This window comes from Lepidochelys kempii, chromosome 2 (genome assembly GCF_965140265.1).
Source record: "Lepidochelys kempii isolate rLepKem1 chromosome 2, rLepKem1.hap2, whole genome shotgun sequence".
Classification (NCBI taxonomy): Eukaryota; Metazoa; Chordata; order Testudines; family Cheloniidae; genus Lepidochelys; species Lepidochelys kempii.
In genome coordinates, this window is record NC_133257.1 from 190,486,113 (window position 1) to 190,500,741 (window position 14,629).

The 14,629-nt window shown below is 45.6% G+C and overlaps 1 pseudogene; it reads left to right on the forward strand.

Moving 5' to 3' along the window:
• The first annotated feature begins 11,081 nt into the window (after positions 1 to 11,081).
• Positions 11,082 to 13,183, forward strand: LOC140906158 (C-C chemokine receptor type 5-like; annotated as a pseudogene).
• The last annotated feature ends 1,446 nt before the right edge of the window (positions 13,184 to 14,629 follow it).

Consider the following 14,629-nt stretch of genomic DNA (forward strand, 5'->3'; position numbering starts at 1 on the left):
TAGTGTGCGGATCCCCAACTGCCTGAATTCATTTGAGTACCAATCTGCTCCTTGGGTTGTCTATGCTGAACTGGCGCAGCAATCTGAAGGTCAGTTTTCCTGCACTTAACTCTCTCAGGCCTCATGGCAGCTCTGGATTTCCTTCCTCCTTAGCAACTGTTGGTCCTTCTTTTCCCCAGTCAGAAGTCAAAGCCCCTACAAGTGTTGCAAGCTGGGATCCCACCTTGCATTCTATGCATTGACCAAAGTCCTCCATTGCAGCCATTGCACCCTGTTCTTCAAGTTGAAGAATACAGCTATAGGCACCGGTTCAGTGTTCTAGAGCCCAGCTCCTTGAAGGAATTTAGGCTCCTAACTCCCATTGAAATCAACAGGAGTTAGACACCTAAGTACATTTGAGGATCTGGGATAAGGTGCCTATCCTATAAATTAAAATGCCCCATAATACAATACAAACCTGATGATGAATATGACCACCTCAGCCTGTTCTCTCCTCAATCTGAGAAAAAACGGAATTATGACTTAGGCTATGTGTAGACTAGAAGGTATTGCTGGCATATCTATGCCAGCATAACCATGCCAGGATAGCTCCCTAGTGTAGCAGCAGCATACACCAACAAAAAGAGTTTCTGTTGCTGTCGGAGCACAATCTCCCAGAATCACACATCATGTCAACAGAACCATTCTTCCACTGCTGTAGTAAATCCACCTCTCCAAGCATGAGAAGACGGAAGAATTCTTCTGTCAGCTAGTGGTGTCTACACCATGCTTAGGTTGGCTTAATTACACTGCACAGGGCACGGTATTTTTCACAGCCCACAGCTATGTAGTTAAGCCAATATAACTTTGTAGCATAGACCAGTCCTATGCCTGCACTGCAATGCAGTGCTGACTACAGGGATGTGAACTGCAACGTACACCAAAGTGTTACAGTGTAGCTGCTCTGTGTGAATGCTGCTGGCCCAGATGAAAAGACTCGTGGTTCATGTTAACGTAACTCTGAACCTTTTCATTCTTGCCAGCAGTGTCCACATGGGGCAGTTACAGCTCAACACTCTAAGAAACTAGTGAGCTCCAGCTGCTCACAAGTTCTGTCAATTAATCCTTGTCTTCTCCAGACTGGGGCCTCATTGCTTTCTCATTTGGCCAAACTTCTCAGTGTTATGGGCCCCAACAGGTAATACCCATAGGTGACATACCAGGGTCTAGTCCTGTGGTGGGCTGTGTCACCCCTGCCCTGCAGCCTGGGGTGCCTTACAATTCCTTGCCAAAGTAGCTCCCACCTGGGCCACACACAAACCATCTTCCAGCATGCAAGCCACCCCTTGAGTGTCTCTGTGTAACTGCAGCCTGCCAGCACACTTGAGTTACACTCTGACTCTTACCAGCCTTAGTTATAGCGCAGGGTGACCGCAACACATCTCCAGTCCCAGATTTCCTCCAGAAATGTATGTTCTATACTGCCCAGCCCTTTCCTAGAAAGTCCAAATGTTTTACATATGTTGTTCCTTTAAGAGAATAATATGCCATCTGATTGTCTCAAATAGCTATTCAAACACTTCAATTTAAACACACTGGATAAGATAAAACAGTACAACAATTTATTAACTGCAAAGAGATAGATTTTAAGTGAGTACAAGTAATGAGGCATAAGTCAGAAATGGTTAGAAGAAAAGAGAAGATAGAATGCTTACTAATGCCTAACAACAAATTACATCTTCAAGCAAAGTTTCTCACCACATGCTTTCAGAAGTCTTATTGACCAAACTATGGGTCAGGACCCATTCCCCAGAGTAGAATGAATGCTTCCTTTTCTCTTCAGGAGCAGTGATTGTGATGGATAGGGAGAGAGAGACAGGTCCATTGGGGTGTTTGTCCCTCCTTTATAGTTTCAGTCCCCTTCTTAAAAAATATTTCCAGGTGGGCACTAGAAGACAAAGTTGAAATGGAAGGATGTTCCCTGCTGTTTTTTTCAGCTGTTTGAACTTCCTTTGTCTTCCCATCCTGCTTGATGACTCTGTTTACTGCTTAAATGCAAATTAAGCAGAGTACACATTCCTTTGTTTAGGACAGATCAGTGTGACAACTTCTGTTTGGGCAGGGCTGTGGGATTTGGAACATGTGTTAATAATATCATACAGGAAAATCTTATAACTTTACATACTATATTGCTACACATATTTTACCAGGACAATACTGACCAGCAAATAATGAGTTTTCAAATGATACCTTACAAGACATGCCTTGTATAAAATTACTACAATAGCATGGAGGGTTTGAACACGGGTATATTCTGTCACACCATATCATCATAGAGTTCAACACTTTGTTAATTACCCTCTCTATGTTTTTACACTGATATAAAATATTTCAAAATCAATCACTTTATCAGTTAGCAAGTTTCCTGATTGATTCTGCATGCTATGCCTGTCCACAAAAAAGAGTTTTAGGCCCAGATCCCCAAAGATATTTAGGCACTCAATGAGAGAGTTAGGAGCTTATGTAACTTTGAGAACTAGGGCCTTTGGCCTTTGTCTACACTGCTGTAAAAGACCTCTGGCATGGCCACAGCTGGCCCAACTCAGTTGACATGGGCTCATGGGGATCACAGAATCATAGAATTATAGAATATCAGGGTTGAAGGAGACCTCAGGAGGTCATCCAGTCCAACCCCCTGCTCAAAGCAGGACCAATCCCCAACTAAATCATCCCAGCCAGGGCTTTGTCAAGCCTGACCTTAAAAGCCCCTAAGGAAGGAGATTCCACCACCTCCCTAGGTAACCCATTCCAGTGATTCACCACCCTCCTAGTGAAAATGTTTTTCTTAATATCCAACCTAAACCTCCCCACTGCAACTTGAGAACATTACTTCTTGTTCTGTCATCTGGTACCACTGAGAACAGTCTAGATCCATCCTCTTTGGAACCCCCTCCCAGGTAGTTGAAAGCAGCTATCAAATCCCCCTTCATTCTTCTCTTCTGCAGACTAAATAATCCCCGTTCCTTCAGCCTCTCCTCCCATCTCTTGGGGTCTCGGAGCCCAGGCTCCAGTCTGAGCCTGAATGTCTACACTTCAATTTTTAGCCCCAGAGCCAGAGTTAGCTGACCTGGGCTCTGAGACTCAGTGCTACAGGGTATTTTTAATTGCAATACAGTCATACCCTTTGTGTCTAACACTTTATTATAATAAAGTAACTCTAGCCTCAATCCCAAATTGTACCCAGTTCCATGAGGCTTATTTGGGGACCGGAAACTGTCTGTAGCGCTTCAATCCCAGGGCTGAATGGAGCCAGCAGTCTCAGGGCTGTTCAGAACTCTGACTGCTGGCCCTGGTCCTTAACGAAACATCTGCACTGCAGCTGGGAACGAGCTTCCCAGCCCAGGTGGATAGACGCATGCTAGTGGAGCTTGAGTTACTGTGCTAAAAACAGCAATGTGGACATTCCAGCTCAGGCTGGAGCTCAGGCTTTGAAGTCTAGAGAGTTGGGCAGGCTTGAGAACCTGAGCTTCTGCCTGAGACAGAGTGCCCAAAGTGTTATTTTTAGCTCACTAGTTTCAGCCCCATTAGTGCAAGTCTGTCTACCCACCCTGAGAGACTCGCTCCCAGCTGCAATGTAGACAAACTCTGAGGGACCACCCAGCAGCGGACTTTTAACAAAGTTCTCTTTTTTTAAAAAAAGAGAAAACTAAGTATAAACTTGTTACAGTAGAAAACTTTAAAACTTTGTTTACAATAAACCTCTTTAAAACAAAGTATTTTCACCTCAGAAATACTGTTTAGCCTTAAAATGATGAAGTTCTCTAAAGCAGACCATTGTTTCTTCAACCAAATGTCCCTCATTTTCTCTCTCTTCCCTGAACTATGTGGTACATAACCCATAAGGGCCTGCTGAGCCTCTGCACAAGGCTAAATTTCACCAAAGAACACAGAAGCTGACAGAAGAGGAACCAGCATCCATGAGGAGATGTTAAGCCTGCTCACTCAGCAATTTCAAAAGGGATCCCAACCAGCATGGTAGTCATTTACACATGATTCTGCCACACTGAAGTCAATGGGATTTCTACCACTGATTTCAAAAGGAGCAGAACAGTGTACTCAGTAATCAGGCCTCATATCATCATCATCATGTTCCTATTATGCCTCTGGCGTTTAGGGCAGTGACAAAGCTCCTCCACTCATGTATGTTTCTGGCAAGTCTTTCAATGGTTCCCCGGCTGTGCCCCAGGTTTTTCAGGTCGGCTTCCACAGCTTTTCGCCATGTTGTTTTTGAGTGGCCTCATTTTCACTTGCCTTCAGGTGTCCATCTTATTGCTACTCTGGTGATGGACCAGACTATGGCGCATTCTGCGGACATATGTAATTCCTTTCCGTATAATCAATGTCATCAAAAGCTTCTATTTCAACTTTACATACAGTGTTGATCACAGTGAGCTCAGTACTGAAGTCAAAACAGGAGTATGTCAGGGGTGTCCCATGTCTGCAATCCTCTTCAACATTGCCATTGACTGGGTAATGCGGCGTACAACAGAAGACATGCCAAGAGGCATTAAATGGACAATCTTCTCATCCCCCGAAGACCTGGACTTCGCAGATGATCTCGCTCTCCTATCACATACCCAACATCATATACAAGGAAAAAACAACTCAACTCAACGCCTCATATACTTAATGATTATTCTGGCTCTATTCTCACACGGAGTAAAAAGGATCAAAATTGGATCCATGTATGTTCCTCAATTCTTGTTTAAAATAAAGATATATTCAGTGAGTTTGGCCAGCCAGCCTATGGAACCAGCAGGTCAATTGTGGCTGTAGACTGGAATTGCCTTTGGCTAGAATAATATTTCATCTTACAAGCTCTTCCTTCTGATGCCCAAAATGGGCAGTGGTTTCAGAACCAGAAATAAGCTATCATAGGGAGTAAAACTAATTAATATGCAGCTGTCACTACCTTGAACAATTGGAATAAAATCGCCTCTCTGCTCTGGACCTAATTAACTCTACCACTTGCAGACCTGAGATACAAAACTTTGTGGCTTTCATATTCCTGCTGAAGTGGGCCCATAATTACCACTCAAATTTGCCTGGCTATAGCTTTCATTAGGAACCTGAAAATTGCTGAGGTTTGCTGAATCCCTGATAAATCTTAGATGACTTTCAGGTCTGGAATCCCTTCCATAAGCAGGTCATAGTTTCACCTTCCTTCTTTCCAGTTCTCTTCTAGGGGTAGTGGCTTAGTGGCTCTATCCCCCACTCCAATGTCTTCAACAAGCAACTGGTTGGCCCACTCCTCCTCCTAGATTCTCAGTGGTGGTCAGCAGGTATTCTCCTGAACCTTAGAATGGGTAGTAATCATTGTTCCCACCACCACATCCATCTGCTGCTGCCTTGGCAGGAGATGGTTGACTTCCACTTGGCTAACCCTTTACATACATCTAAGAAAGGCTAGACTGTACCTAAGTATTAGAGACTCCCTCATCTCACAGTGAGAAAGTGCCAGAGAATGGATTTGTAGGGAGCAGACGTACATGGCAGCTCCCTCAATGAATTGGGTTGAGGGAGCAGCCAGCTGGCTCTCAGATACCACCTTGATGAGCATTGTGTAGGTACTTAACAGCACACCTGAAAAGCTAGGAAATGGGCCCCCTAAAAACAGTGGAGAGAAGAGGAGTTAAAGGCCACCTGGCCTCATCACCCAGAAGACAACTGAAGGTCTGGGTATGGAAGAAGGAGAGTACAATTTTTGGGACAGATTTGTGGAAAAGAGGCTCAGGGTGCGGTTTGTTTAAACACTTGGCAAACCATGACAATGTTTGCTTTGCTTTTAAGGTTTCAGGTGAACCCAAGTGTATCTCAAGGGATGCAAACTAAACTTGTTGGTTAGGTTTTGCATAAGCTCTGGGGTCAAGTTAAAGATAGAGCTGCTGTGTTTCCTTTGCACTCTTTGGTGTGGGTGGCTTTTAACTTGACGCTATTCCACTACTCTTTTGGGTCTCGATTTCTTTGTAGACCTCTACATGGTCATTGCGAAGAAAAATTGGGAGCACACTGGGTTTGCCTGCTATACTTTACATGATTTCCCTGCTAAATTAGACTGTCTAATCCAGGAGTAAAAATATTGAACATACTTGAACAAAACAGTTGAAACAGAAACAGCGTATCCACATCTGATTAGCTAACGCATCCATTCAGAGTCAAATGACTTGTTCTTACACAAGGAGCCTTGCATTAGATTCATGTCGCACAATCCAAGTACAGTACTGCAGTCACAGCTGAAAACACTGCTATGCACCAATATTGACCACACCATAGTACATGAGATACCACAGCTCTCTGTTCTTCTGAGAAGATGGAGAAGAGCAGGCAGAGGCTGTGGTATCAGGTTCTGTGGTCTGGTAAGTTAGCTTTGGTAAGCGTGAAAGCACATTTTGCAAACTGATCTAAACCACAATCTTTGCTTATTCTTTCCTCATATGTACTAAAAAGTGTTTCCAACCTTCAAATAGGACATATAGAAAGATTATTGGGGCCAGAGTCAGTATTGCTTTAGGCAAAGGGACATAGGGTAGGCTTCAAGGTCCCAAGTGAATGCTCCCAATGCCCAGATGCAGAGCTGGTTCCACCAGTTCTGTGCTGCCTACACATACTGGGGCAGCCATTGCGTAGACTGAAAGTACAGCCTGTGCCTTTTGAATTCCGCTCCACTGATAAGCCCATAGATGCCACCAGTGGTAGGTTAGCCACTGGGCAAGTGGGGCCTGTGCCCAGGGGCCCTGGAAAAAAATCCGCTGCGAGGTGGCAGAAGCCTTGAGCCCCGGCTGCCGGATGGGCGGGGATAGCCCCAGCACTCCGACCCCCTGACTCTGTCCCCATCAGAAGCCACAGGACGGGGAAGACCCAGTGCCCCCCAACCCCATCCCTGGCAGAAGCCATGGGGCAGGCAGGGCAGGAGAAGCCCCAGCACTCTGACCCTGGTCCCCTGCAGAAGCATGGAGGATGGCAGGGGAAGCCTCAGCACCTGGACCCCTGCTGTGGCCCTGGAACTGGAGCTCTTACCCCCGCTGCAGCCTCAAGGCCATGGCACAGGGACAGGGCTTCTCCAGTCTTGGGGCTGCAGTAGGGTGAGGGGAGGAAGGAGCAAATGGGTTGGGAGCCACAGGGGGTGGGGGCAGAATTTGGGGACCCTGGGTAGAACAGGGACATGCCCCAGGGATGGGGCAGAAAGGGGTGGGGCCACAGGACCCTGACACTTTCAGTGCACAGAATGGGCCTGTGTCATGACCAGGATGTGGGCAGTCTGACCATGTAGTGGTCAGTGGTCGCAGCAAGAGGCAGGCTAGGTCAGAGTTCAAGACAAGCTAGAGGGCAAACCGAGAGTCAGGTGTCAGGAGGCAGGCAGGGTGAGGTTACCATGAGATCAGTAGCAGGTATTGCAAGGGAAGCACGCAGTCTAATGCAAGGAGAACCCAGTTGAATGGACAACTTCCTGTTCCTGTGCTGAGTTCATATAGAAGCTGTGAACCAATCAGGACCCCCAGCATTCTGCCAATCAGATTCCAGGACTGGAGTCCTCTGTTGGTGTTCAGCTTCTATTCTGGCAACTGTTAGTAGGTCACTGGATGGCCGGATGGAACTTACTAGCTCCTAAGAGCCCTGTGGACCAGGGTTCATCATCCCCCTCCCCAAGTGATGCCCTCAGGGTGATGTGGGACGAGGCTTCTCAGGGTGATTGCTACGGAATGCTTTAACAAGTGCGGGGGCATGTATATTTTCCACAGGTTCCCAGGTGTGCTCCTCAGGACCATACCCCTCCCAGTCAACAAGATTCCAGAGCCTGCCACGTTTATGTTTAGAGTCCAGGATTTCATGGAACACATATTCCTTGTGACCCTGGACCTGTACCAGTGGCAGAGGTAGCTGGGTCCTGTGAGGAGAAGGGATTTCTGTGTAGGTTTCAAAAGTGATACATGAAACACCAGGTGACCCTTCAGAGAGTGGGAGAATTGTAGTTCAGACATAACTGGATTAACCTTCTGCAGAGTTTTAAAAGGACCAAGAAATCAAAACTATCTTGCGAGCAGGTCTGCCTGTGTGGAGATGCTCTGTGGAGAGCCATACCTTTTGTCCCACTGAGTAGATGGGGACTTGCTGTCCATGCTGGTCCACATACCATTTATAGTCTGCTTTTGCTATTTCTAAGTGATCCTTCACTTCTTTCTGGGCCTGATGAAACTGCTGTATTAGGTCTGAGGCAGCCGGGTCGAGAGAGGATGCGGGTAATTGTGGGTGGAATTGAGGGTGGTACCTATAGTTGGCAAAAAAGGGACTTTGCATACAACAACATAGACTTTGCATCTGTGGGTCAAACTCCTTGTAAAGGAGAAGTGAAGACCAATAATCCTGGTGATTACTGAGGGAACACTGCAGATACTGCTTGATGATTTGGTTGTCCCTTTCCATTTGACCGTTGGACTGGGGATAGTAAGCAGAAGAAAGATGTGTGGACCCCCAGCAGGTGCAGAACCGGGCTGTGATCTAAGACCCCCGATCGGAAGTAATGTGCTCCAGAAGTCTGTAGAGGTGGACTATATGGCTAATCCATGCTGTCTCTTCAGCAGAGAGGAGGCCTGTGCAAGGGATGAGGTGGGTGTCATGCTGTCTGGAAAAAGAACAAAGGAGTACTTGTGGCACCTTAGAGACTAACAAATTTCTTTGAGCATAAGCTTTTGTGGGCTAAAGCCCACTTCATCAGATGCATGCAGTGGAAAATACAGTAGGAAATATATATATATATTTACACACACACACACACAGAACATGAAAAAATGGGGGTTGCCATACCATCTCTAAAGAGACTAATCGATTAAGGTGGGCTATTATCAGCAGGAGAAAAAAAACTTTTGTAGTGATAAGCAGGATGGCCCATTTCAAACAGTTGACAAGAAGGTGTGAGTAACAGTAGGAGGAAACTCCTAGATCACTGTAACAGTCTTACCATGGAGTCACAGACAATCCCCTGGGGCTCTCCAGTCTATTTGGCCACCCATGCAAGCTGGACTTAGTGATAAGTGGTCACTTACACACAAAAAAAATCACAAAATATTCTGGTTGCTCCCAGTCCCAAGATCAATTTGTACCTTAGATCTCACACCAAAGACAACCTCTGTAGCCAATCCTGTAAGAGACTAACTAAAAGTTTATTAACTAGAAGAAAGAAGTGAGAGATATTTACAGGTTAGAGCAAGTGACATATACACAAATGAATTTCAGTCGGATTCAAAAGGTGACAGAGATGTAGTAATCTGTCAGCATTGAATGTCTTTTTAGGGCTTAACCCAGACAGATCCTAGGGGTTGCTGCTTTTTGTTTCTTAGCTCCAGCCTTTGTAAGAGTCCGGACAGCAGAGAGATGACAAATCTTCATTGTTAGCTATTTTTATTTCCCTCTTCCAGCATTAAAACCAATGCCATGAGGCCTTCTGCACATACTTCTCTCCATAGGTGGATGGGGCAATTGTCCTATGATGACCCATTTAATTTTAATAGTCCTCCTGAATGGGCAGGGAGAGCCACTTTTCCCATCTGTGATCACAAGTGCAGAGCAGGGATTTTTACAATTATAAAACAAACTTATATTTTACCTCGTAGGGTGGAAAACAGATATTACAAGTAAGATTAATGCATGCAGCAACTTACAAGTATTTTAGAATATAAACTAGTGGTTCTCAAACTATTTACCATTGTGGGCCTCAGGGGAAGCATCCAATACTAGCTGTATGGCCTTGAGGATGTCACATGGGCCGCAGCTGTGTGCTGATTGGGCCACAGGTTGAGAACCACTGGAACACTAAACACATCCTTACACATCTAGCAACTATCTTCAACAATATTAACATATAGGTGAACTGAACTGGTTTCCAGCTATGAGTTTGTCATTGCTGAGCTCATGCCTACAGACTTGGCAAGGTCTGGCACCTGGTTTACCAGCATCACAGTAGGCCATTTTGGAAAAGTGGACCACCACCAATCAAAACTGTTATAAATTTTTTGGACTCTGGTAATTCTACAATGAGGTCTACAGCAATGGCTGCCCAAGGGCCATAGGGCTTGTGGCATGGGGTTTTGGTGTGGCACAAACATCACAGGAGGCAATAAATGACTGTATTGTTGGGTGCATCCGGGGCCACTAAAAGGAGCAGCATATTAGTTACTAGGTCTTGAAGAGCCCCAAGTGTTCTGCTAGGGGAAAATCATGGCATAGTTATAGGACTGCAACTCTTGTGAGTCCTGTGGGAACATAGATGCATTCCCTTACATACATGATCCCTTCCCAGGAGTCATGCAGTTGCGTGTTGATAACAGCTTGTTCATCAGGCAGATTTCCTGAAGCAGAGGCAATGGGTATTAAACTTAGTATATCTTGGTGACGAGCTGCACTGAGAAAGTTACGGGATTTGAGAATGGGAGTTGGGTCCTGGCAGGTTAGTACCATAAGACAGGGCATCTACCTTGCCATTTTGGGATTCAGGGCGGTATGTGATAAGGAAATCCAATTGTGTAGGTCCCACCAAAGCTGCTGTTTGTCCTTTGCTTTATGTAGATATTCCAGATTTTTATGGACAGTGAATACCTGGACCAGGTGACGAGCTCCTTCCAGGCAGTGACATCATTCTTCAAAGGCGGTTTTTATTGCCAGGAGTTCCTTGTCAAGTATTTCACAATTTAACTCTGTGGGGGTGAACTTCCTTGAGTAATGAGTGTTAGCCCATGCGACTGCTTGGAACCAAGTCACTGGGAGAGGACAGCCCCAATCACTGCACAGGAAAATCAGCTTCTACAGTAAAGGCTTGTGTGACATTGGAGTGAGCCAATATTGTGTTGTAGTAAAGGCGAGGTTTAGCTGTTTGCCTGCATGCTGAGCCTTGAGAGACCAATGGCATTGGGCATTTTTCTGAAGGAGAGCTGTGTGGGATTCGATCTATTCTGAAAAAAATCAGGATAAACCATTGTTGAATCCCAGGAAGCATTGCAGGTCACATACCATATAGGGAATCAGCCAGTCCTGGACGGCTTGGACCTTGCATGGGTCCATCTGGATCCCTTCTGGAGGTAAGATGAAGGCCCAGAACTCCACGGAGGCCTGATCGAAGGCACATTTCTCGAGCTTGACATAAAGGTCATGATGCTATAGGCATTCTAGCTGTGCCCAAGGCAAGGAGGGCCGGTAGGACGGGAATTTGCTGGGGTGTGCCAGGTATGTGCAATTGGATTGGCAGCTGCAACTGGGGAGCCCTTTGGCAGGGCTCCGGGCACGTTCCAGTCAAGACCAAAGTATGGGGGAGGCTCTTACAACAGTGTTACTTGCTCCTGTAATAGCTGGTTCTCCAAGGTCAGATGAACGACGTGGGCCTACAGGGCTTGGTTATCTGCCTGAAGCTGAGCAGTCCACTCGAATATGTCTGGTGCTCCCCAGGCAAGGAAGTTAATACTGGAGGAACTGCACAGAACTCACCCTGTTAACTCTCTAGTCTTTGCTCGTGTCATCTGCAGTATTTTTCACATCTTGATATCAGCAGTTGTTCTACTGTTTACAGCAAAAGGTATTCTAAGCTGAAACTCAACATACACAGTACATTTTAATGTCTTTCACAACCATATGATTTCACAGGATAGTGTGTATATCCTGTCTTTCACACTGATAACATACAGTATCCTGTAAAGAACCATCCATTTCTTCATCCTAAAGCGAGTGAAAGATCAACAGTTTCTCAGTGAAGAAGAGATGGAGATACTGACAACAACACAGAACTACAGTCATGATCATGCAACACCATGTACAAATGATGTCAAACAATTTGCATCCCTGTTTCTGCCACCTATTTACTCCTTGGTGCTGATATTTGTCCTGGTGGGCAATGTTCTGGTTGTGCTGATCCTGATAAAACACAAGGGGCTGAGAAGCATGACTGACATCTATTTGCTGAATCTGGCAAATTCCAATTTACTCTTTATTCTTTCCCTGCCATTTTGGGCTTACTATGCAGCACATGAGTGGGATCTTGGAAATTCTTTCAGGGGTCCATTATGCTGGTGTTAGGTGAGAAAAGCTAAATAGGAGGCAGTTATGCCAACTGAACCAAAGTCAGGCTGCTGGGAAAGTCTCTGAAAGTAGAATGAAGGAATATATCTTTAAGTTACACAGAGTGAGAAAAAAGGGGAGGCCTGCATTCCTGCATTTTTGTACGAGATGTACTGGGATCAGTCCTTGAGATACAGAGGCGCTGTTTTCCACTCCCTGCTCTTGTGTTATGTCTGTTTTAACTCCTCGTCTCCTGGTTGACACCCATACTGTTAAGAAAATTAGTGAAGCACTACGATTTGCTAAAAGTTATCTACAATAAAGTGGGTAGATGTGCATGCATATAGAGAAAGAGGATTTTAACTAACATAGGGGAGGGGTGGGCTGCTTTATGAATAAATCTGTGCCGCGACGGGACTGTCTATAAAAACCTATGAGTTTTACTTAGAGGCTGCTGGTTCTCTCTGGAGACCGGCTGCTCTCTATTGTTGTGTGCACTCTTCAATAAAGAGCTTTGAGTTCGGACCTTGCTGGTGTTGCCTGTCTCTCTCCAGTAAGACAACGAACCGTGCCCGTCTGGGGTTTGAGTGCTCGACACTGGTTTCTGCAGTGGAAACTTTTCCATAATACTTTTGATAATAGACAGATATCTGGCAATTGTCCATGCAGCGTTTACTATAAAAGCCAGGACAGTTACCTATGGCATCCTCACAAGTGTTGTCATTTGGGGTGTTGCAATATTAGCCTCTCTTCCAGGTTTAATATTTCACACTGTTCAAAAGGAAAGCGTTTATTGGACCTACAGGTCTCATAATCCATCAGGCCATGAAACAAAATGGAGGCAATTCCTGATCTTAAAGATGAACCTCCTGGGACTTGTCATTCCACTGGTCATTATGATCATCTGCTATGCACAGATTATAAAGACATTACTGAGATGTAGTAAGGAGAAAAATATAGGGCAGTCAGGCTGATTTTTATCATAATGAGGTGTTATAGTGAAATGTCTATTTCAGTTAAACTGAGTTCTCCATTTCCATTTTTATTGTGCTGTGAATTCTTCTGCTATGGTTATTCTGCTTCTTTAATCTTTACCTGTTCCTAAAAGGTGTTTATAAAATCATTGTTTGAAAATCTACATATATTGCATATTTCTTATGGTCTTTGAGGAAAAGGGGCTTCAGCTCTGATCTCTGGGAAAGGGCAGGGATTGCTTCTTACATGGACACCAAGGGAATGCACAAAGCCACAAAGGGAGTGGAGAGGAAGTGGAGTCATGGACCAGAACCCTTCCCCCACACCAGCCCACAGAGAAATGAAACCTGCTGGGCTATGCTAAAAGATGTTGCAGCTGGTGCAGATCCTGTGCACCAAGAAGCTTGAGGAGGGATTTGGCACTTTGACCTTTGAAAACACTTTTTTTTCATATTTTCAGGAGCAAATATCAGTTTTGGTGGTTTTAAAAAATCAAGGCGGGTGCAAGTGAGTGAGGAAATATTGTCTAGCACTGGGGAACAGGCTGGATTCTCCCACAACCCAACTTTGACCACTGTACGATCTCTTGGTGCTGCTTAGGAGGTATAAAGTGACTTTAGCCAACCAGAGAATCTGGCCCTTAAAGTTTTATATCTAGAAAGTACTAAGCATTTACAATTTAACATGGAGACGTGTCTGTTGTCCTACATCCCTCTCCATGCTCCACTCCTTGCCCCCACCATTGCCCTGCCTGCCCTCGATGCCTCCTTAGGCCTTGTCTGCAGGACACAATTTTGTCAGCAAAAGGCAGCTTTTGCCGACAAAACAGTGGAGGTGTACACACTACAAAGCTATTTTTGGCTGCTTTGCCGACAAAATAAAACCACCTTGACGAGAGGCAAAGAGCTTTTTGCAGCAAAGTTAAAGTGACAAAGCGCCAGTGTAGATGCTGTCGTTCATTATGTTGACATAACTGGCCTCCCCCAGTATCCCACAATGCCTGCTGTGCCCGCTCTGCTCACTGTTTTGAACTCGACTGCCCTGCACCTGGCTGCAGACATGCGCCCCTCCCCTTTCAAAGCTCCAGGAAGTTCTGACAGCTGAACCTGCTCCTCAGCTTGAGCAGCAAAGAGCAAATCATTAGGGCGCAATCCTTCTCTTCTCCCCTGCACTGGGAACACAGCCGCAGGCAGACTGCTGCTGCGAGGAGCTGGGGGGCTGCCGTGCTGCTTTTGCTTTGACATTCCTCAGCACAGCACGGAGAGCTCACAGAGCTGTTGAGGATGCCGCTCCCGACAGCTGCGGCTAAACCCTGAGATAACTGCTGGCAACTGCAGCTACTTACTTCTTCCCCTCCCTGTTCTCACTCCACAAGCAGCTCCATGTTGGCTGGGCAAGAGCAGGGAGGACTGACAGGAGAACTGCGCTCAGTCTCTACTGTCCTCCAGGATGCAGGAGAGAGAAACTGTGGTTGGAAATGGAACAAGCGCACAGGAAATCTAACAGAAAATCCATGTGGCAATTCGCATTTTTTTGTTTTCAAGATAGCCAAAAAGACAGACAAGAGTTTCAGGCC